Here is a 22014-nt window from a genome sequence, read left to right as displayed (position 1 = left end):
AGACAGCTCCTTTGTCCTCTCTTGGCTGGAAGCCAAGAGAACCTCTTAGGCTAAGCAGATGTTGTTTCTTCAACGAATGTAGTCATTGGCGGCCAGTCCTATGTTTTTGTTACCCGCACAGGTGAGGCCACACCTACCTCTGGCCACATGTAGAGGAAGTCTGTCTCAGCCTAGGAGGAAACAGGAAGTTCCAACTGGCTGGTCCAGACACCCCCTTTTTATGTCCACTCTAGGGATGTTGTACTTGACTGCTCTGTGTTTCTCATCCCACAAGTTCATCCTCCATTGAACAGGTCCTTTCCATGGCATTGCTTTCCTCCTCCTCAGAGTGATACCTTCCTTCCCCAGATCCCTTACTATTCTTGACATGAGGGGAGTTCTCATCCTGGGAGTGAGGCACAGCATCCTCGAAGGCCTCCTCCACAAACCTCTCTGCCTATCTCAGCTTTCTCAGCTCTGCCACTTTGGCCTCAAGGAAATGAACTTGCTCCTTTAGAGTAGGAGCTCACTGCACCAAAGACACACCCACAACTTCTGGCCAACAGGCAGATAGTCATACATGTCAGAGGCAGTGCTGCCGAGTTTCTACCTGCATAACAGATTTCTTTTTTAACTGCTAGGCTTTTGCTTACATCCAGCAGAGGAGAGGCATGGTGGCCCTGCTGCTGAACTTGCTTGGCAGTTTAACTCACTTTGACACTTTTTTAGCTGAGCCAGAGATGATTAATTAGCTGGGGGGCCCTGAATAGGACTACTCTACACTGCAGCGTTGTGTTGCAGCATTCCACCCCCACTCCGCCATAATGAACGGAGGGTGATGGATCATCATGCCTTCAGTTTGTAACAGTTCACTCTTACAGGTGAAGAAAAAATACTGTTAAAGGCACAGGACAGCAATCTAATGAAAACAAAAAACCCACCTGAAACCAAAATCATAGCAGTGGAGGAATGGCAACAGGAGGGAGTTAAAAGTCCATTTTCCAAACTGCAAAATGCATATTCAGTGACATGAAAATGCAGCAACACTTCAACAGAGTCCAAAAACGCAACCTTTACTGCAGTGATAATCATTTGTGTGGTAAATTGGCTTAAATACAACCAATGGCTGTACCAGACTGTAAAATATGATGACCACCAGAGGGTGCCAGTTCTACACTATTTCTAGCCTTTATTCCTCCAGGAATGAAACGTTCTCTTCCTCCTCCTTTTCCTCTCCTATCCATAGCTGACCTGAATATACCCACTATAGAGGTTTACTTGTAACAGAAGCCCAGTTGTATTCTAGGTAAAGTGAGCAAGTTCCTCTTAGGGGCCTATTCTTCTTACGAAACTGCTGCTATGTGGAAGTCAAATTTGTCTTAACCAGGAACAGATGCATGCATGAGTAAATATTGGCCACAGAAAAAAGCAGGGTTAACGGGAACCTTGGTGTCAGGTGAAAGGGTATGCCAGGATTAATCTCTCCGTTAGTTTTATTTTATTTTGAATAGGAGGATGAGTCTCGTAACATGTTAACTTAAACTGATGAAGTAGATGTTCTAGGAGAGATTTGTTTTCACGTGAACGGCTGGCATGTCATTTGGAAAGGATAACATTTCACCAGTCATTAAGTTCTGCACAGAAACCCTTTCATGACTGCAGCTGAGCCATCCTGCTCTGCAGCGGGGGGGGGGGGGACCTGTGGCAGAGGCTCTTCAGCTCTCATTATCCCTGATCATTGGCTATGCTGGTTGAGGCTGATGGGAGCTGGACCACCAACCCCTGGAGCAGTGCTATTTTTCTAGGAAAAGAGGTGCCGGAAACCATCATGAGCACCTCCCTTATTCTCTTAGAAGGGCAATGGCAGCTGTTTCTGTGGCTGAAAAAAGCCCTGCCCTGGAGGACCATAAAGAAGCCACCCCTGTTTTAGAGCTTCTTTGTCTTGCTGTCCAGTCCTTTCGCCACACCAATGATTTAAAAAACAAAAAGGTAATATACTTGTTCTTGGTTGCTACTATGGAGTGGCCACTTGTGCCACCAAATGGGAGGAATTTCTCCCCACAAAAGGACACAGATCTGCATCAAATTTGCACATGCTAATTTAAATGTAAGATATACCTTTATTACTTATCACCAAAGGTCATTGCAAAAAGCCAAACAAGCTAAAAATATGTATTATACACAAAAAGATATGTTGCCAAAGACAAATACAGAAAATGCTATGTATATAAAACACAGTAAATAAAAGCCAGAATTAAGGTTAAAAACAAGAAAGAAAACAAAGGATAAGAGAAAGCAATTAAATAAATAATAATCAGATCAAGCCAGGGCATCACCATGGCAATGTAAGAAATAAAATAAATGATAATGAAATCATCAGGGAGTCAGGGCAATCACCAAAACACTTTATAGCTATATCTGAAAGCTGTTTTACACAAATTGTTGCAGCAGTCTATGCAAAGAGACCCTCTATGTCACAAAAAGGTAACACATATTTTGTGGGGTAGTTTTTTCTTATAATACCATTGGAATCGTGTCTAGAAATTTAAAAGGGGGTTTCAAGTGCAAACAAAATACAGTGTGGAACATATTCTATGTGTCTGAAGGCAAATCTAGAAATAAATAGAAACTCAGAATGGGTGGGGTCGGGTGGCAATTTTTCTATTTTACTTCCTATATGTAGGGTTTGGTGGGTACTTAAGACATGTTTGCCTATGATGCTAATCTTATACTGTACTTGGGTGTTGCCCTGACATAGCTGCCTATGCTAATCTTGTGTAACCCTCCCCTTTTGTGACATGTTAGTGATGTAGCAATGATGTATTGATGATGCTGTGCAAACTGTATTCTGACATATGGTGGGAAAGTTTTCAAAGTCAATGTGGCCCCATGCTCTGGGTTCACTGGCTGCTGTTGAACCTGTTGTGCAACAATAAAGGCTCTGAGTCTACTGACTGCTGTTTTGCTCCAAATTGCTTGCTTGCTGAAATTTCCTTCTTTTACTGACCACATGGACCTGCGGGGGGGGGGGACCTGTACCCCGAGGAGCTGTGCTGTTGAGTAGTCTCTCAACCCAGAATTTTCCTTAACAGTGTGGAACCTCTAATGGAGCTATCGCCCCACCCCACCCCCCAAATGTTGTTCCTTAGACTGTCCCTGTGGCTGGCTTTTTGTTTTTTTAAGAAAAGCACATTTCACAACAAATTTAGCTGCGGATTAAGCTGGGGGAAGGGTAGCCGCACCGTACATTTAAGGCGCCCCCACCAAGAATCCTGGGAACTGTAGTTTGTTAAAGGTCCATTGAGCGCAATCCTAGTATATAAGCATTACGGTTCGGGAGGAGGCAAGTTGTTTGGAAAGCACAAGGTTGACAGAAAAAGACACCCAGACTTTTGTGGACTGTGGCAGATGAGGACAGAGGGAGACTGCGATTAGGGGAGAATGTATCTTATTCTAAGTAAAGCTTAATTCCACAGAAACAGAAAAGACGTTTGACTTTCTAGGATATGGCACTGCTGTTCAGATCGCAAGTTACCCAACCTCACAATTACTTAGGGTCATGCTGTAGCAGGAACCCCCCCCCAAATCATTCAGTTTGTACAGACTTCACACACACTCACACTCACACTCACACACTACATACGCTACACTTCTGTTATAAATTCATAGAAAATCAACCATACATCAGATTTGCACTGTTCCACTTTTATTTTACTCCATGAAGGAAGGACTACAAAATGGGGAAGGTTTGATATACAGGTCACCATAATCCCTTGAGCATAGGATCACATCCACAGGAGCCCGGCCCAGTTGCTATGCCAACCCTGATGGTCTCAGACAGACGACCATCAACCCTGCATACACAAGTGGATTCAACACGGACTATAACAAAAGAACAGTGATTGGATTTCCCCTCAGGGGGCAGGAAACTGCAATCTCCCCTTTGTCACCTGGAAAAGTACTCATGGGGAGGGGAGAAAGGAGGAACCAGCCAGGTGACAGGACACTCAGGTTACCACCACAACTCCTCCCTCAACCCCTCCTTTCTGTAATGTATGCATGATGTTTCTGGGGGTGGGCTTGACCTAGAGGAGGGGAATTTCAAAAGTTTTTATAAGGTCTTGCACACCATTGTTCTGGGTCTTTCCTCTCTCCTGCGAGTGAGGGGAACACCCTGCTGCAACAGTACAATAAAGGCCAAGCCTACAGGCTGCTGATTTGCTCCAATTTACTCTGGTTGGTGTCTTTACTTTTTGTCCAAGGGAGCCCTCGGATTTTTCCGGTAACAATGCAAACAGACCAATAGCCCATTCTAGTCCAATGCACTGATGTCCACAAAAACCAGACGGATGATTCAAGGAAGCTTCCAGGCAGGGCATGAAGGCACTTAGCTCTTCCCCCCTCCCAGAACTGATATTCCAGGACAAACCTTTGTTTTGATCTTGCAAATGCATCTCTAGCTCATCTTTTTCGTTAACTATGCAAATTGTTCCTGGCATCCTGAAAACTCAAAGAGTTACAAAGGCACTTCTCCAATTGTGCACTCTGTGGACAATTCTGGTGCAGAAACCTCCATCATGCCTAGAGCTGCCTAGAGTGATGTGCAGAGAAGATGTTAGGATCTTCCAAATTACTGCTTCAAGGGAGCATCTGAGGCCACTGTAACTGTTTTTGTTCTTGGGGAAATTTTCTAATCACAAAGCCAGGATTCCCAAGAACTAAAAGGGTGGAGATCTTGGAGGGTGACGGAGAACTTGGTGCTGCTCCCTTAGGTTCCAATATTCCCAGAAACTGCAGAGGAGGAGCTAGGAGATTCAGAATATTACTCAAAGAAAAATACAGCAGATGAAGGGCCTGTGGCAGAGGGGGGGACCTGGCACCCTACTCTGCTGCCTATTTGCACAATTCATGTAGCAGTATAGAGCATGTGCAGCAATACCTCGCTGCCTTTCAGAATACTGTGTTTGCTGATTCCTGTTTAATACCACCAGCCTAATCCCACACAAGTTTTGAATCATGCCCCACAGCCAGGCGATGTTCCTCTGGCCTCAAGGGGAGCCTCTTTTGTAGGGCTAGTGAGTCTGGGCCTAGGCCAGGTGAAAAGGGCCTTGCGGGGAGCGGCCTTCACGCCCCACAACCAAGCCATGTTCCTCCAGCCTCATGAGGAGCTTCTTTAGTAGGGCTGGTAAGTGTGGGCCTCGCCCCCTAGGCCATGTGGAAAGGGCCTTGTTGGGAGTGGCCTTCACACTAGAAGCCAGGCAATTTTATGTCATATCACACCATATGGCATGGAAGGAAGAATGCAGGAGGGAAGAGGTCCTTCAATGACTAGACATGCTGGTTATTCCCTCTCTCACTGCATCTTGTCGTCTCTTGTTTCCAGGATGTCTGCCAATGTCTTCCTGGGTCCCCTCCTCTCCAAACCCCCCCTGCGGGTGAAAGAAGGCTCCCTGGGGGTCCAATGGCTGAGATTAGTTTCCTGCCTCCAGTTAGCTGCATTCCTAATCAATATTTTGGCCTTGCTGATGTGCATTGCATCCACACTCAGTGTCAACTGGAGAGTGTGGCGTGTGGAAAACATCAAAGGAATCGTCTCTGGAAACATTTGGATTGGAATCTGGCAGGTCTGCTTTTGGAAAGACCCTTCTTTGGCATTGTGAAGATCTCAAGGAACAATATCCAACCCTCCCAAGGGAAATTTTTATTGCTCAGGACTTAATGGCATTAGCTTCCATTATGAATTCAGCGGCCCTAGGATTAATATCATTTGCCCTGTACAAACTGTTGATCCCCCTTGGAGCGAGTAACTACAAAATAACTCTGTACATGCTCTAAGACATCCCATCGGATCAGCACAGCAGTAGGAATCCCCTCAGAAATAGCAACCTGCCACGTTCCTGACCAATCTTGGAACTTAACATGGATCTCTGCAACTGGTAGTACCTCAGGTTGTTTTGAATTTCCTTTTAATTTCATAACTTTCCCTGGAATTATTTTGGTGGGACAGATTATCTCTGGGTGGACAATAGTGACTTGCAAACCGGTGTCTTTTAACCCTAGAAATCTCCTCCCTTCAATCCAAATATCTTCCCCAGCATTTTTCAAAAGAATATTGTCTTGTTTTATAGCATAGCAATGTGCCACTTTCGCCTCCACTACTTCAGCAGGCTTTGGCCTATCCTGACTAGTTTGACTCTCCTCAGCTTTGATGCAATATGTTTTTTTTCTGAGGGCTAATATTACCAGACTTTTCTCCTCCAACTCTACAATTAAAACTTTTGTGGCCAAATTTTCCACATCCCCAGCACTGAACTTCTTTGGGATTTGTATAATTTGTTTTCCACCCTTTCTCCTCATTGAGACTGGTGTTGGCTTGGGCCTTGTCATTTTGCCCTTTTGACAATGGCCTATTTCCCTTGTCTTTCTCTGAAGAGGGGTTTCCCTTTGCTTGTTGGAATTTATTTCTGTTAGTCCCCCACACTTTCCCGCCAAAACTTGGTTCATCAAACCTATGGTCCCTTATTTCATTTATTTGGTCAGCTATGTTAGCGGCTTCTTGAAGTGATTGAGGATGTCTTTCCTTTATAAGATATTTTAATTGGCCGTTTATTGTTTCATAAAATTGTTCCAGAGCAAACACTTCTCTGATTTTTGGAAGAGAGTCTGCCCTCTCCTATTTTAAGCATTTTGTGAGGTAGTTTGAGATTTTCGCCCCAAGTTGAGCGGATGTCTCCTCCCTCACTTTAGTCACACTTCTGAATTTCTTTCTCAGTTGTTCTGAGGTAATCCCAAAGCTGGTGTATATTAGTTGCTTAAATATATTAACATTTTTGGAATAGTTCTCTGACATTTGGGCATAAATTTGAGCTAATGACCCACTGATCCTGGCTCTAAGGATCATCATCTTATCCTCATCTTTCAGTTGAAAGTCTTGACAAGCTCTTTCAAATGATATTTATTATAAAAGCCTCAGGGCAATCTTTTTCCTTAAACTCAGGAAAACGCTTTAAATCTACCTTCACTTGAGTTGGACTACTGGTGTTATTACTATTATTTTGATTCTCCATAGCTGCCAATTCCAGTTTCCTCATCTCCAACCGAAATTGCATTCTTTCTAACTCCTGTGCAGATTTAATCTTTTCCAATTCCAATCTATATTCTTGTTCTAATTTCCACTTTTCAAATTCTTCAGAGAATTTTGGACCTCCTGCCTCAGGTTGAATACTAGTTATATTTTCTAAACTCTGCTCTTCCCTCTGAGGATTTCCATTCTCCTCTCCTTCAGAGCTTTCATAAGTTGTTTCCCTCACAGGGTTTCTTATCTTTTTGGGTGGCATATTGTGTGAGTGAGAATTATCAATAAATCAACAAATAAGAGAAATTTCCTCTCAGTTCTGTTTCTTCTGGCTAAGCTTCTCTCAAGACTCTGGTCCCAAAGTTTTGCTATGGGTTTTCTCTCTAACCCTTCAAGCTCTACTTCCTCTGACCACGAGCCGAAACCCTCTACCAGAACAGACTTTGAGCTCTCTTTCTCTTTGTTATCTTGGCTTTGCGGCTTATCTTGGGTACCTCACAACTACGCCCCTGGGCTAGGTACTCCCTTCACAGATTTACCCTTTCCCCTCCAGGTGTATTGTTTTTCCCACCGAATCCCACCACTTGCCTACCACTTCTGTGGTAACAGGTAGTGATGTTATTCTACCGCAGGTACGGTTTTATCCCACCTCTGCCACCAATTTTGTGGCGATCACACAGGGGCCCCGGATGTTTGACGGTCTATTGACCCTGTGCCACCACTGCGATTGCTTGCTTGCTTGCTTTTTTTTGCAAATGTTTTTTTTTGAGTTTTTTCACAAACAGAGTAAAACAATCTTTTACAGTCATCATTTTCTGTCATCTTATTTACACTGTGTATATTCACGCCCAGACTTCCTTCCTTCCCAGCTGCGGTTTTCTTAATATATATCTTCTCTTACAGATTCTTATTCACTTCTATACACATCACAGGATTTATGTTTACCCTGCTGTAGTTTTTAAACTTCTACAGTTATTCTTATGTATGCCACAAATTTACCCCCTTCTTCTTCAAACTTTGTCCCTTTTTGGTCCCAGATTTTATACGTCATTTTAGCTAATTCTGTGTATTCAAAAAATTTAGCCTGCCATTCCATAACTGTTGGGGTCTCCTGTGACTTCCACTTTTGAGCTACAAGGATCCTAGCTGCTACTGGAGCATATTGGAATAATTTATTATCCTCCTTTTTTACTTCCTCCCCTATTATCCCTAATAAAAAAAGCCTCCAGTTTTTTCGGGAATGTATACTTTAAAAGTTTCTTCAGTTCATTATATATTAAGTCCCAAAATTTTTTCATCTTTTCACACTCCCACCACATGTGGCCACCACTGTGATTGCTTTCTTGGCTGCCACCACCCCGCTTCTCACAGGGACAAACGGAGTCCAGACAGTTGTTAACATTAACAAATAATCAAGTTTATTTTTAAATGCAGGAACAAGCGTATGGTTTCAGTTTATTTTTCTCTTGTCAGTTTCTTAATCTTAGTTCCTAACAACTCCAAACTGATTATTCCAACTATCTATCTGACTCAAACTAACAATTCCTCTCACTCTCTCACAATACAGCTTGACCAACCCACTGCCTATTCCTCCCTCTTCCTTCTCCAACTCCCAAACCTCAACTGACTTTCAAAACCTCCCACTCTAACTATTACTCCCCCCTTGCATTCTCACTGGCCAATCACATCACACCCATTTTAACCCTTTCCTTATGACCCATCCTAGATGGCAAACGCCACAGCCGTACACCCCAAAGCTCACCTGAAGGACATCAAAGCCCACCTGATGCCCCCAAACATACGATTATACATGTGATTCCCTTCAACCGTAAAGACTAAACTATCAGATCCAGATTCACACAGATCGCTCCATACACACATGGATCTGCGTGGATCAGGATCTGATAGTTTTGTTTTGGGACTTCAGGTGGGCTTTGATGTCCTTCAGGTGAGGAGGCCTCTTTTTTATGACTAGTATTTATTTATTTATTTATTTAAGATTTTGTTGATTTACAAAAGTGTGCAATGTCCCTCTCTCATGTCCCCCCCCCCCATCATTTTCATTTGTTGAGGAAGAAAAGGGGAAAGAGGTGGAAGGGGGAAAGATGGGTGGGGATTTTTCTATTTTACTTCCTATATGTAGGGTGTCAGCATTGTTTGTGCAGGTTCTTTGCTGTTTGCTTGTGTTCCTTTGGTGGTGAGAGAGGTTGGGGTTGGCCTAGGGCAGGGGTCTGCAACCTTTAAGACAAAAAGAGCCACTTGGACCCGTTTCCGAAGAAAAAAAACCTGGGAGCCGCAAAACTCGTCATTATAAAAATAACTTTTTTGTCACTTTTTTATTATTTCTTTGTTTGACCCCTCAGAATTACTCCTCATGGAAATAAACGTTGAATTAACAAGTTACCTTTTGTGTGTGTGTGTTCTTCACTCCCCTTCAAAACAGTGACCAGCGTACATGCCCCCTTTCAATGCAGTGACCAGCGTACATGCCCCTTACAATGCAGCGGGCGGGCGGGAAGGTGACGTCGGGACAGTGCGTGACTAATGCACGCACCGCCCCGATGCGACGTCACAGCCAGTACAGCGCCCGCCACAGTGGGGAGTGTCGGGGCGCACAATGCGCCTCCTTGCCTCACTAGTATCCGCCCCTTTTACACCGCGGCAAAGGTGTAAAAGAGCCACATGCGGCTCCGGAGCCGTGGGTTGCCGACCCCTAGCCTAGGGTGTGGTTATTCCTTTGTAGTTGGCTGTGGTGGTCTTTGTTTTCATGTGTGAGTGGGGTGGGTGGGTGTTTTGGATCAGCAACAAATCTACTTATTCCAAGACCTCCCTTAAAGCAGTAGTGGATCACCATGAAGAAGGCGCCACCACCGAGAAGGCCTCTGCCTGGTTCCTTGTAACTTGGCTTCTCGCAGGCATCTTCGTTTTTTGTTCTAGTGCCTGCTGAAAAGCTTTGATTTCACCCCAGAGGCACACTCCATTGCCTCTCGAAAGACATGCCAACAACTTCCCAGGGAACTCTGGGAATGGTAGTTCTGGGAGGGGCATAGGGGGGTTTCCAAACAGCTCTCAGCACTACCGCTCCCAGAATCCTTTTGGGGGAAGCGTTACAAGGTACCATACGGCTTTTAAGTGGATGTTGGGCGTGTAACGTCAGCTGTCATGCATTCCCCATCCACTGGATGTCAGGATTTCCTAACAAAAACCTCCAAAACAAAGCCACACTCTTTCTACCCCCTGAAAAAATACCATCAACTGGAGAAAATGTGGTTTATCTGCTGGTATTATTGATACAACCTGAAGCAGGTGTCGGAATTGTATGCGAGAGAATCGTAGAACGGAAGCGTTAGAAGGGACCCCATGGGTCAACTAGTCCAACCCCCAGAAATGAGGGAACCAAGAAGGGTCAAAAGTAAGAGAATGGACCCCATATTTGTCAGAATGGACCCAATAATAATAGAAAATATGCTTGTAAAAGAATAGATTTGAATGCCAACTCATTCATTCCATGCACATTTTTGAAAGGGGGTGGGTGGAAAGAGTGAATTCATCTCCAGGGGGCTTCCAAGTCCTGGGAATTCACTGCTTGGATTTATTTAACATTTGAAGATGCCTTCTTACTTCAACTTTGGGTTTTTGGGGTTTTTATCTTTTATACAAGATAAAAATACAAAAAAATAATAATAAAATAATAATAATCCAGATCCACGCAGATTGCTCCATACACGCATGGATCTCTTTTTTTATGACTAGTATTTATTTATTTATTTATTACAGATTTTGTTGATTTACAAAAGTGTGCAATGTCTCTCTCTCATGTTGGGGCTATCTTGCCAAGATAAACACTCGTATCCCTCCTCTATGAAGAAGAAGACTACTAGGATAAGGTTAACTGATTTCCCCCCCCAAAGAATCCAGGCATATTTTTTTAATTAAAAAAAGGGAAGATATTTTTTAAAAGTTGTTAAAAAAGTTAAGAAGTAATATATTCTCTTCTGTGGTCTCCTCTGTCACATGGCCTTCCTCTGGGCATCAGCCTGCTCTCCTGGAGCACTAGCCGGCCACGCATCCTTGCCCTCCTGGTGCTCTCCTACCGCTTTTCCTGAGCGGCAGCAGTGGTGCGGCAAGGTTGGGGCTCCCCTCTTTTTTCTCCTTCCTCTTTCTCTTTCTTCCTTCTCTTTCTCTCCTCCTTCTCTCTGCCTCAGCTCCAGGGTTTTCCTGGCCCTGGAGCGCTGCTAGGCAGTTGGCTGGGCACTCTCATGCTTGGCTCAATTTGGGTCGCAGGGAGCGTGTGTGCGTGTGTGGTTTCCCCAGTTGATGCGCCGGGCATCCCTGGTTCCCCCTCGGCAGTGGTGGCGGCAGCAGCAGTCTAGCAGCCTGGAGCCAGCCTGGTAGTGCAGTTGTCTCTGGCTGGCTTCAGGAGCTGCTCGCTGCCGTGGCACCCACCATTTTGCCTCGCCAGAAGTCCCCATATGATGTATGTTGTGCCATAGAACCAACCATGCAACAATCATTCCCTACTTATAAATCTACAACACTTAAAATATAAATCCGGGGACATTAAATGAAATCCGGGGACATTCTGGAGACGGATTTTGTCCAGGGACAGATTTGTAAATTCGGTGACTGTCCCTGGGAAATGGGGATGTCTGGTAACCATATACTAGGAATTCTGCAAACCTAAAGGAAGGACAACAAGATAGCAAATAATATTTAGCAGAAAGATGAAATAAATATTCACAATTACTTCAAGGGAACAAAGGACATTTAGTGGGCGAATAAACTGGAATGAAAGATAAACACTGGAACTGCGAAGGCATAAGACAAGGAGAAAGCCTGCAAGGTCTTTCTCCCTGAAGCTCACTGGCACACTTACTCAGCCAACGTGCCTCTGATGGCCTCTGAGAAAACTATCACCATTGTATTCCACCCTTCTCAAAACACCTCAGAGTAACATACCGGCAGTTATCTATCACATTGTTTATTTATTTATTTATTAGATGAAACAATAAACTTCTTAAAAACATTAGAGCCAATACCTGCTGCTTTCTATATTGTGTGTAGGACTTCAAGGATGTTGTGCTGCCCAAATCACACCCAGTGCTGGGACTTGCTTTTTAATAAACATGCATGTGCTAAGGCTGTATTTCTAAACTTACGTCCCCTAGTATATGGTTACCAGACGTCCCCAAATGGGGAGTAAGCCCCATTTATTCAATAGGACCTGCCTCTGAGTAGGCATTGTTAAGATTGTGCTGTAAGGCTACATGTTCCACATACATTGATCAGACAATAGTTATTCACTACTGTGAGACTATATGTGCAAAGGCATATCTAGGAGTAAGCTCCATTGAATTCAGTGGGATATCCCTGAGTAGACATGGATAGGGAGGCTTCGTCCCACCCCTATAGTGCCCCTGGGGGGATGAGTTGCATCTGCCTCAGGAGCCAACATGAAAGGAAAGTATGATGACTTTATTTATGTCAAGACCTACCAAAGGAAAAAGCATGGATCAAATTGTGTTTTGTTATTTTATTTATTTAATAAAACCCATATACCGCTGGATTGTAAAAAACAAAACTCAAAGCGGTTTATAAATACCAAATGCAATATCCAAGAGTAATGAATATATAAAAAAGGTAAAGGACCCCTGGATGGTTAAGTCCAGTCAAAGACGACTATGGGATGTGGCACTCATCTCACTTTTCAGGCCAAGGGAGCTGGGGATTATCGCTTCTCGGCCTTTTGGCTAAGATCAAGTGGGGGGGGGCTGGGGATTGTCCACAGACAGCTTTCCAGGTCATGTGGCCAGCATTACTAAACCACTACTGGTGCAACGGGACACCGTGACGAGTGCCAGACCATACAGAAATGCTGTTTACCTTCCCATCGCAGCGGTACCTATTTATCTACTTGCGCTTTGGCGTGCTTTCGAACTGCTAGGTTGGCAGAAGCTGGGACAGAGCAACAAGAGCTCACTCCGTTGCGGGGATTCAAACTGCCAACCCTCTGATCAGCAAATCCAAGAGGCTCAGTGGTTTAGACCACAGCGCCCCTCGTGTATATTGGGATGAAACACAACTTTTTACACCCTCGCCTTCTGTATAAATCCTGCTTAGCTGTCTTAATTTTAGGAGCCTAATTCAAGTGGGCCAAATTGTTTTGATGCTGTTTGTCAACAAAAACTCTTGCCGATCTACTGCAAAGGAGAGAGATCTTCTAGCTACAGATCCTGATCTACCTGCTGCCCATCCCTGCATTGCAATAGCCTGCTTGTCTGAACAGGATCGGCCAGCCAAGGTAGCAGGATTTAATCTCTGCTCCTCAGCCGAGTGGGGATCAAAGCCCTGCCCAAAAGTGCCCTTTGAAGCAGGGTGTGCATGCAAACTACTTTAAAGAGTCTTTTGCAAAGGCTTTAAGACAACTCCTGTACTTCCACTTGAGCTGCCCAAGGGAGTGTGGAGGCTGTCTTAAAGCCTTTTGCTTGTTTCCTCCCTTTTAAGTCCACAATGTTAGTGGCTTAAAAAGCATGGGGAAACTTTAAAAGAGCTTTGTGTGTCTCCTCCCACTCCACTTCTAAGCCTCTGAGATCAGGCACGGGGTGTGTGTGCGTAGCTTAAAAGGGGAGTATGGGGAAATGGGCAAAGGGCAAAACCTTCCCCACCTCTGATTTAAGGCATTTATATGCTGCTTAATCATTAACATTTCTAAGCAGTTTACATAAAAAATGAACCATACAGTGAACATTCATCATAGAACTGAACATAATCCCAGCACTACCTGAAAATGCATTTTGGAACCCTCTGGGAATGCCTTTAATCCCTCTGAGGTCACTTCCAGCTGACCTGTTCTTTGAGCTTTCATTCTGATTGGTATGTGGGGAGTTAGACAATGTTGCATGAGGCAAATGTTAGTCTACTCATTTCCTAAGCATTTCCTCATCACTTCTCTTATCAGAAAAAGTCTGATTTGGGGGCTGGGGAAGCAAATATCATGGAGCAATCAGCTTTAATTGTGCAAACTAAACTTGCAACATTGGGAAATCACTCTGTCTCTCTCAACATAACTTGCAAAGTTGCTGTGTGGCTGAAATGTTACCTACCCTCTGTGAGCTCAAAATACAGGGTAGATCCTAGGGGGCTGTGCAGGGCTGTGACCCCAAATATTTTGCTGCCTGAGGCAAAAGACAGGTTGGCATCCCTCACCCTTTCGAGAGTAGCAGTTGAATCTTGATTCAAAGAGGCGACCAGGCAGTGCCCTCCACTATACCTGAGAGCCCCCCCCCATCCAAACAGCTACTGCTTGGGGCAGCCACTTCACTCTGATCTATGCTGGGACTGGCGCCAAGGGTGGGTCCCCTTAACAAGTGGGACTAGTACAAAAGGTGTTTTTTAGGGGGCACTAAAATTATGGGAGGTGAGGATTTGGGGATTTATTAAGGTTTCCTTGCCATTCTCTCCATAATCCAGGGTTCACTGAGCTCCTTGAAGGAAGAGGGAGATGTAAGATTCTGTTAGCATGTTCTATAAGTATGGTTTGATGCCTTATACTAGCAGAATTTTTAAATATGTTTGTCTGGATTTTGGTACTGACAGGAACCCTGAAAATGTATGGCTCTAGTTGAAGGGGAAAGCTTATCCTCATGTGGCAAACAGCTCTTGACCCTAATAAAAATTTGTGCTAGTTAATTTTGAGATCTAAAGGGCTCCTTGGTTTACATCCTTTTTGTTACCATGGGTACATTTGCTGCATTGTGTCAGGCATAATAACACATCCCATATGATTGGTATGTGTATGTCCTTTGCATTTTGAATGGCTTATGACTGGGCTGCCTACATCACAACTGCAATTTTCTGCACATTTACTTGGGAGCAATGTCCCATTAAACACTGTGAGTGAATGAGCCCAATTTATTATTGTTTGCTTCCATTTGGAAGTAACCTGATCTTCTATCATAGCAGAGTTAAAATGTAGGGTGGGGCAGAGCTGCCTCTCTCTCTCTCCTGCCGACATTTCCACCATCAGAAATTGTCCTATGAAAGGGGACTCCCTTGCCACTGATCTCTCTCATTTGCAGATATCAGAACAGCTACGTCCCCTCTATATCAGCTTCTTCTAAACGCCAGCCTTATGGAGATTTGTAGAGGACACTTTTTGTACTTTTGGTGTCATGTCAGAATTTTGTAACCTTGGGATAAAAAAAAGCAGAAGAGAAACTGGCTTTTGAAATGTGAATTTTATTTTAACAGGCCAGTAATTATGGATGTCTTGAAGGATGTTTTTACTGATGGTTTTATTATAATTGTAGCTTTTGTATGGTTAACACTGCCTTGTTTTGAGTGTGTGTGTTTCTTTATGAAACTGCAATTTACGACTATCTAAATAAAAGCCAAGGTGCATTCTAGTCATTGCTGATTTTATGCTCACATTATAGAAGCTGGAAATGTAAAAATTGAGATAGGTTTCCTAGTGAATCATGAGTAAAGTGAACAAGGTAAGATGGTTACCAAAAAGGATCAGTCAGAAATGAACTGGCATCTCTTTCAAATCAGACTGCCTGGCCTAAAGAAGGATCCTCTGTGATAGGAAATGGCCACCTAGCATTCCTTTCACTGCTAAAGGTGAGTATGTCCCAGAGGCTACTGCACCATCACAGAGGCTTCTGGCCTGCTATCGCCTTGAGCGCTGAGAGAATTCTTCCGCTAGAGGGGACAGCTCTTCTACAGCCAAGGTGCCTGAGGGGACGTGTGGTGAACATTAACATCATGGACTATATTTGGCTTGCAGAGGTCTTCTCCTTTGGGAAGTGGGGATTTGTCAACTCTGTCTCCATGCCTACTCTGGCAGCACTATTACAGGACCTAATGATGCCAATGACAACAGTAGGGGTTTATTCACCTACCAACGTGATGTCTGTGAGCAATGCCCTTCTGCAGTTCTACGTGGGGCAAACAGGCAGCCTCTGCGCAAAAGAATGTTATATCTAACATCAGATATGGCAATATACCAAAGTCTGTGGACAAACATTACTGCCTCCTAGGACACTCTGTAACCGACCTTCAGGTGACCATGCTGGGACAAAGGAAGTTCAAAGGGAGATAGCTCAGCAATTCATCAAGAGATTTGGTGCTATCACTTGTGGATTGAATCGGCACCATTTTTTTGAAATCATACCGTATGTCGTAACTGGCTTAGCAGTTCCAGGATGCCTGTGTTATCAATGGAACTAGTTTTTGTTTTTGTGAATGGCCACTGTTAAATAGGGTTACCTATTTTTTACTTTCAAAAATTAAAAACCAGGACACCTTAAAAGTTGTTGAGATTTTTTTTTACAAAAACGCCCCAAAACCACGATTTTTTGATTGACTTGCTTAAGATCCAGGACAAAGCCCCGCCTTTGAGAAATTCCCTCCAGACGTCAATTCCACCTTTGAAATCATGGCAATGTCTGGGAAAATCCGGATGTATGGCAGCACTAATAGTGTTTGTACTTCTCTGCATTTTAGAGCCTTCTCACACACATGCAGCACTTTGTGCATCTCATGGCACGGACTGTAGTTCACAAAGGCATTGGCGTAATACAGTGTGTTAGTCTTTAAGAGTCTTGGTTGCCTTTGCTGCAAGAGACTAAGATTGCTACCCCTCCGGAAGAAATAATTTGTTTTCAGTGTGGATGATGCCAGTGATGGAAATATGAATAATAATGTTAGTTAAATCATGTCTGCGAGTGCTCAAAGAGCTTTGCATACAGTTGTGCAGTAAATCTTAGGACAACTTTATAATGTAGGTCAATGTTCTCCCCATACTGCAGGTGGCAGTTGAGGCCACCAAGTGCCTGAGGTCAGGCTACACCTGAGGACGTGTCTCCTCCTTCTGCCCCTTCTTCATCTTCTTTGGTCTTTGCCATTAAAAAAAATACAGCAAAAACAACTAGTCAGAGTCCAAGGAGGATCAATCCCTTTCAGCATTTCCCTCCCTTCCCCCATTCAAACTTTTGTGGCTTATCTTGGCTATTATGCTCAATGTATGTAAGTTCCTGGTTGGCCTCAAGCTGTGTAGGCAGATGAGCAGGGGGTAATGGAAAGTAAAAGATGCTTTTTAAAACAACAGCAACAACCTGCAGCTTTGCCAACTGTACAGCTCTCCAGCCCCCACTGCTCACAGTAGGGAAGGTATCTTAATAAATCCAGATTCTATTGTGCTCTAGTTAGGCTCCCTCTCCTGCCGAGAAGCATTGCCTGGCATTGTGCTATGGTTACCTACGTCCCACTCTCCTCTCAGCGCAGGGAGGCAGCTCTGGCTTGTGAGTCATCCTTGCAATATGCTTCTAGACAACGAGAGCCCTTCCAAGCCGTTAGCTATTTGTGCTCTCTGTGGTATTTCTGAGCATGTGGCTCTCTTTCCTCTTGTTGATGCTAGCGCATACCTAGAATGAACATCTGGCCTCGATTTCAAACATCTGGCATATTATAATCCCCAGAGAAGTAATCACCCCTTGATGCTGTTTGCATCTCAGAGTTAATCAGCCTCTTATTCACAATTTGCCTTCTTCCGCAGCCTCCCTTCTGCTCCAGGATTTCCTTTTTGCCTAGGAGAGGCTGTGATGTCATTGAGCCCATAACCACCATCACAAGTTGGTGCTGTAGAAAATGGCATGCCACTCTTTCAATATCTGCAGTGAACACAGTGGCTTCGTGTGCCTGAACGTTTCAAATGTATGTATGCCTGTAAATAATCCCCAACTCTTATTTATTCAGCTTCCTATGCATTTGTGCACATTTAAAATAGCTGCCTGATCCAAAACGTATCTCAAACAACTAATAGCAATTGGAATGTCTCTCTATAAGACAATCTTGGGCTAAAGGAGAACACTTTAGCTGCTTTTAAATTCAGTTTTTAATTTAAAGACTTAATGGGAAGTAACTATTTAATTAGAACAGAACTGTCCTGATGCACTTAATTTCCTGTCTCATTGCGATGCTTGCATCTCCTACTCTTTATTATTTATTTTTTTATATTCCTATCCCTCCCTTCCTCCCAAAGGTGCCCAGGATGGCAAAGAACCAGTGATAAATCAATAAAAGCAATTCCAATACTAATGCAGACAGAAAAAGATCTCAGCTTAAAAGGCTGGTTGGAAGAGGAAGGTATTTATCAGGTGCCAAAAAGCCAGTAGAGATGGCGCCTGTCTCATATTCAAGGGGAGGGCATCTTATAGGGCAGGTGCCACAACACTAAAGGCCTGATTCCTGTATTGTGCAGAATGGACCTTCTGATGAAATGGTATCTGTAGGAGGCCCTCACCTGCAGAGTGCCATTACTGCGTATATAAGGGGTGAGATTATCTTTCAAGTATCCTGGACCTTACCTGCACAGGGCTTTATAACACCAAAAACAGCACCTTGAATTTAGTTTGGCAATTAATTGGTAGCCAATCTGGCATTTTAAAGAAGAGCCAATAATCTTTTTAAAGCTTGCTTTAAACTGCCATATTAGGCTTTCACTTCTTTTGATGTTCAACACAGTAACTGCTGAAAGGAAAAGAGCTACTACTTATGTCTCTGCTGATCCTACGAGTCAGATTCACATCGGCAGGGTGGCAAGGGATATTCTGCATAGTTTTCTAGGAGCACAGCACAGACTGATGTGACTCAATGCCTATGCAGGGGTGTCAGGGCAGTTACGATGGTCTGTTTTTAATATATGGACTCAAAGAGTGTCCAGAATTTTCTGGAGAATTTACCCATTCATTCTAGTTTTGGCCTGGAACAGAGGAAGCCAATGTGGTGTCCTCAAAATGTTCATGGACTGAAACTGCCACCATCCCTGACCATCAGCTACGTTGGCAGTGGGAGTTGAAGTCCAGCGACGTCTGGAGGGCATCACACATTCAGCAAGGCTGAGGACTACGGATGACTTGGTTGTCATCCCATACCCTCCAAGATTCCGCTGATGAAAATAGGGACGTCCCATTCCATAGTGATAGTTTGACTATTTGTACCCCACACATCCTACTGGGTTGACCCAGCCAAGCTGGGCAGCTTCCAACATTTATATAAACATAAAAGAGCATTAAACATTAAAAAAAACCTTTCCTATGCAGGATTGCCTTCAGACAGCTCGAGAGTGGGATAACTCCATATCCTCCAACATTTCTCCAATGAAAAAGGGACATCCTAAGGAAAAGTGGGACTTTCCAGGATCAAATCAGAAACTGGGATGGCTTCTCTAAATCAGGGATGTCCCTGGAAAAAAGGGACACTTGGAGGGTCTGTCATCCTTTCCTTCCTGGTTGATTGATCTTTCCAGAGTCCACAAGTGCTGATGTCTTCAGAGCAGCTGAAAAGAGGGCCAGACTTCACTCTCTATAGGACTGCTTTTTCTCAAACTGTTTCAGAAGCAGAACGCAACAGTCCACCTACTGATGAGTACAGGGAGGTTGGAGCCTGCATTTGCCTGCATACTTGCCTCTGGCAATGGCTGTGAATTGGATTCTCAGCTCAGTTTGCAGGCCTGGTCCTTCTTTATGAAACAAAATACCTGTAATCAGAAGAGGTGAAATGTGGGTGGAGCAAATAGATCTATCTAGTTACACCCCCAAAGGTAATGGAGGGGGTGAAGTGTTCCAAGATTTTGGACAGAAAAATACTGCATCCTTACCTCATAGCAGAATCCATATGACCGGGTTAATAGAAATATCTCTCCCTCCCTCCCTTGTTATCTAACACCAGACACATATCTCTCTCCATCTCTTACAAATGTCTGACTTAAAACAAAAATGAAGTAACAGTTATTGTAGGGGTGGGGGCGAAAGCATCCATTGAATTAAATGGGGTTCTAATAGTCTGGAACGAAGTGAGGCACTCTCTTAAGAAAGACACAGAAACCTCGGCTTTCCTCCTCCTTCACATTGTATTTATAACTTCTAGTAGGGTCAGGAAGTTTGTTGGTTTTTTATTTATTACATTTATAATTCACTGGAGGAAATTTTCAAAGGGTATCTTGGAAAGCTTCCGGAAAGCTGCTATGGAGTTCATGGGCAGTTCTTGAGGAACCAAGAACTTAATGTTTAAACCATTCTGCTTTAAACATGAGATCTGCCATCAGTTCATAGGGACAGGGTATTAGATTTGAGAGGCATAATTAAGGAAAATAAACTGGAAACGTGAGGAAACCAACAAATGTGAACCTGTACATGTCCAAATCATCTCATTTATCTAGTCTTAAAAACCCCCCATTATTTATTTACATACTGATGATTACAGGCAACTCCCAACCTACGTGGGGGTTACATTCCGAGGCACCGCATGTGTCAGTGAAACTGTGTATATTTGAAACACCATTGAAAAGCCCAGCAAACACCCTCTAAACCTTTGGAAAGCCTTGAAAAAACCAGCAGCACTTACCAGGCCAGCAGGAAAGGTGGCAAACTCTGCCACAATTGCTCCCTCCAAACCTTTCTCAAACTCCAATTCTCCGCAGGCATCCACAGTCATTGTAAGGGCTCATGGGATTGCTAGGCGCTGTTTTCCCACTGTTGTTTTTCAGCAAGGGATCTGTTTTCATCTTGCTGTAAAGGTAAAGGGACCCCTGACCATTAGGTCCAGTCGTGACCGACTCTATAAAAGGTTCAAATTTAGCTTGACTTGGGGAGATTTTGACAATACATGGATCTCTCTGTTCTTGGCATATCCACTCCTTCAGAGGCTGAGCTGTGTAGCTTGGCAAGGAAACAAAAAACTGAGTCCATTTACATAAGGAAATCCAGATGCCTAGAGCTCATACCTTAGGCCAACCAATTGGGTGCCCTCCAGTTGTTTCGAACTACAATTCCCACCAGCCTTAGAGTGCTGGCTGAGTCTGATGGGAACTGCAGTCGAAAACATCTGTAGGGCACCTTGTTGGCCAAGGCTGGCCTAGAGACATTTGGTGCTGATTCCATTGCTTGTTCCAGGTTGGCAGATGTGGGGATACGCACTTGACAAGATGAGACCTGTAGGCCCCTGCCTCTGAGTTGCTCCACCGCGGCCCCACCACAACCACCAATTCCCATTTGCCCTCTCCACCCAGGGAGAGCAAGATACTGCTTCCTCTTCTCTCTCTTGTGGACGCTCAGAGCAGTCAGGTGAATGAGCAGGGACAGCAAAGAGGAGCAACTGGTCCAAGGCATCAGCAGCCAGTCCCTGCAGGCATGTGAGGTGGAAGGGCTGCAGGTCCTCTTTGCATGAAAAGGGCCGCAGGTTCAACCCCTGGCATTTCAGGGCAGGGCAGGGCGAGATCTGACTGAAACACTAGAGAACTGCTGCCAGTCAGTGTAGATTAGTGTTCTTCAAACTTGGGTCTCCAGATGTGGGTGGACTACAACTCCCATCATCCTTGACCACTGGGCTAAGGTGGCTGTAGATGATGGGAATTGTAGTCCACCCACATCTGGGATCCCAAGGCTGAAGAACACTGGTGTAAATAATACTGAGCTACAGAAGGCACCACCAAGCAGGTTGTTGGTGGGACCCGGGATAAGGGATTGTCTCAGAATTAGGGATCTGATATCTGCATGGGTGGTTATTGCCAGAGTGGAAAACTTTGGAAGGTGTCTCCATGCACAGGCAGTATGCAAATGTGTGGCAGTGTGCATTGTTGGAAAAACTGTCCCAGCGATTGTGGGTTGTTAGGGAACAAAGCAGATGAGACTCCTTCTTTGCTACATGGTTTGAATTGACCATACTGGTCAAAAGGAAGATGGCAGGTCTCTGCCTTCAGCCTACATGCCTCAGTCCTCACTTCCCATACTTAACTGGATGTTCCTGTCATCTGATGCATGTTTCTGTGGGGAGAAACAGCACAGAATTGTATTTAGCCATGGTTGTGTCTCTGAGGCTTGACACCCCTCTTCTCCATTTCCTGATCATTCAAAAAGAAAAAGCCAATACTGAGCTAGATAAACAAATGGTCTCATTTG

General features: G+C 44.1%; 1 long non-coding RNA gene across 2 annotated transcripts; it reads right to left on the bottom strand.

Moving 5' to 3' along the window:
• Positions 1 to 11118: 11118 nt before the first annotated feature.
• LOC310671940 lies at positions 11119 to 20884 on the bottom strand. Of its 2 annotated transcripts, XR_014508298.1 has the most exons (4): positions 20462 to 20884; positions 13836 to 19595; positions 12239 to 12545; positions 11119 to 12208 (listed from the first exon to the last, which is right to left on the bottom strand). It is a non-coding gene; the product is annotated as an uncharacterized lncRNA (long non-coding RNA). The 2 variants fall into 2 exon arrangements; XR_014508297.1 differs by having other exon boundaries at positions 13836 to 20884.
• Positions 20885 to 22014: the final 1130 nt, after the last annotated feature.

Source organism: Podarcis tiliguerta (genome assembly GCF_965153285.1).
Source record: "Podarcis tiliguerta genome assembly, chromosome: 2".
Taxonomy (NCBI): domain Eukaryota; kingdom Metazoa; phylum Chordata; class Lepidosauria; order Squamata; family Lacertidae; genus Podarcis; species Podarcis tiliguerta.
The sequence above is the reverse complement of the archived record's forward strand: the minus strand, read 5'-3'. Positions and strand labels throughout refer to the sequence as shown.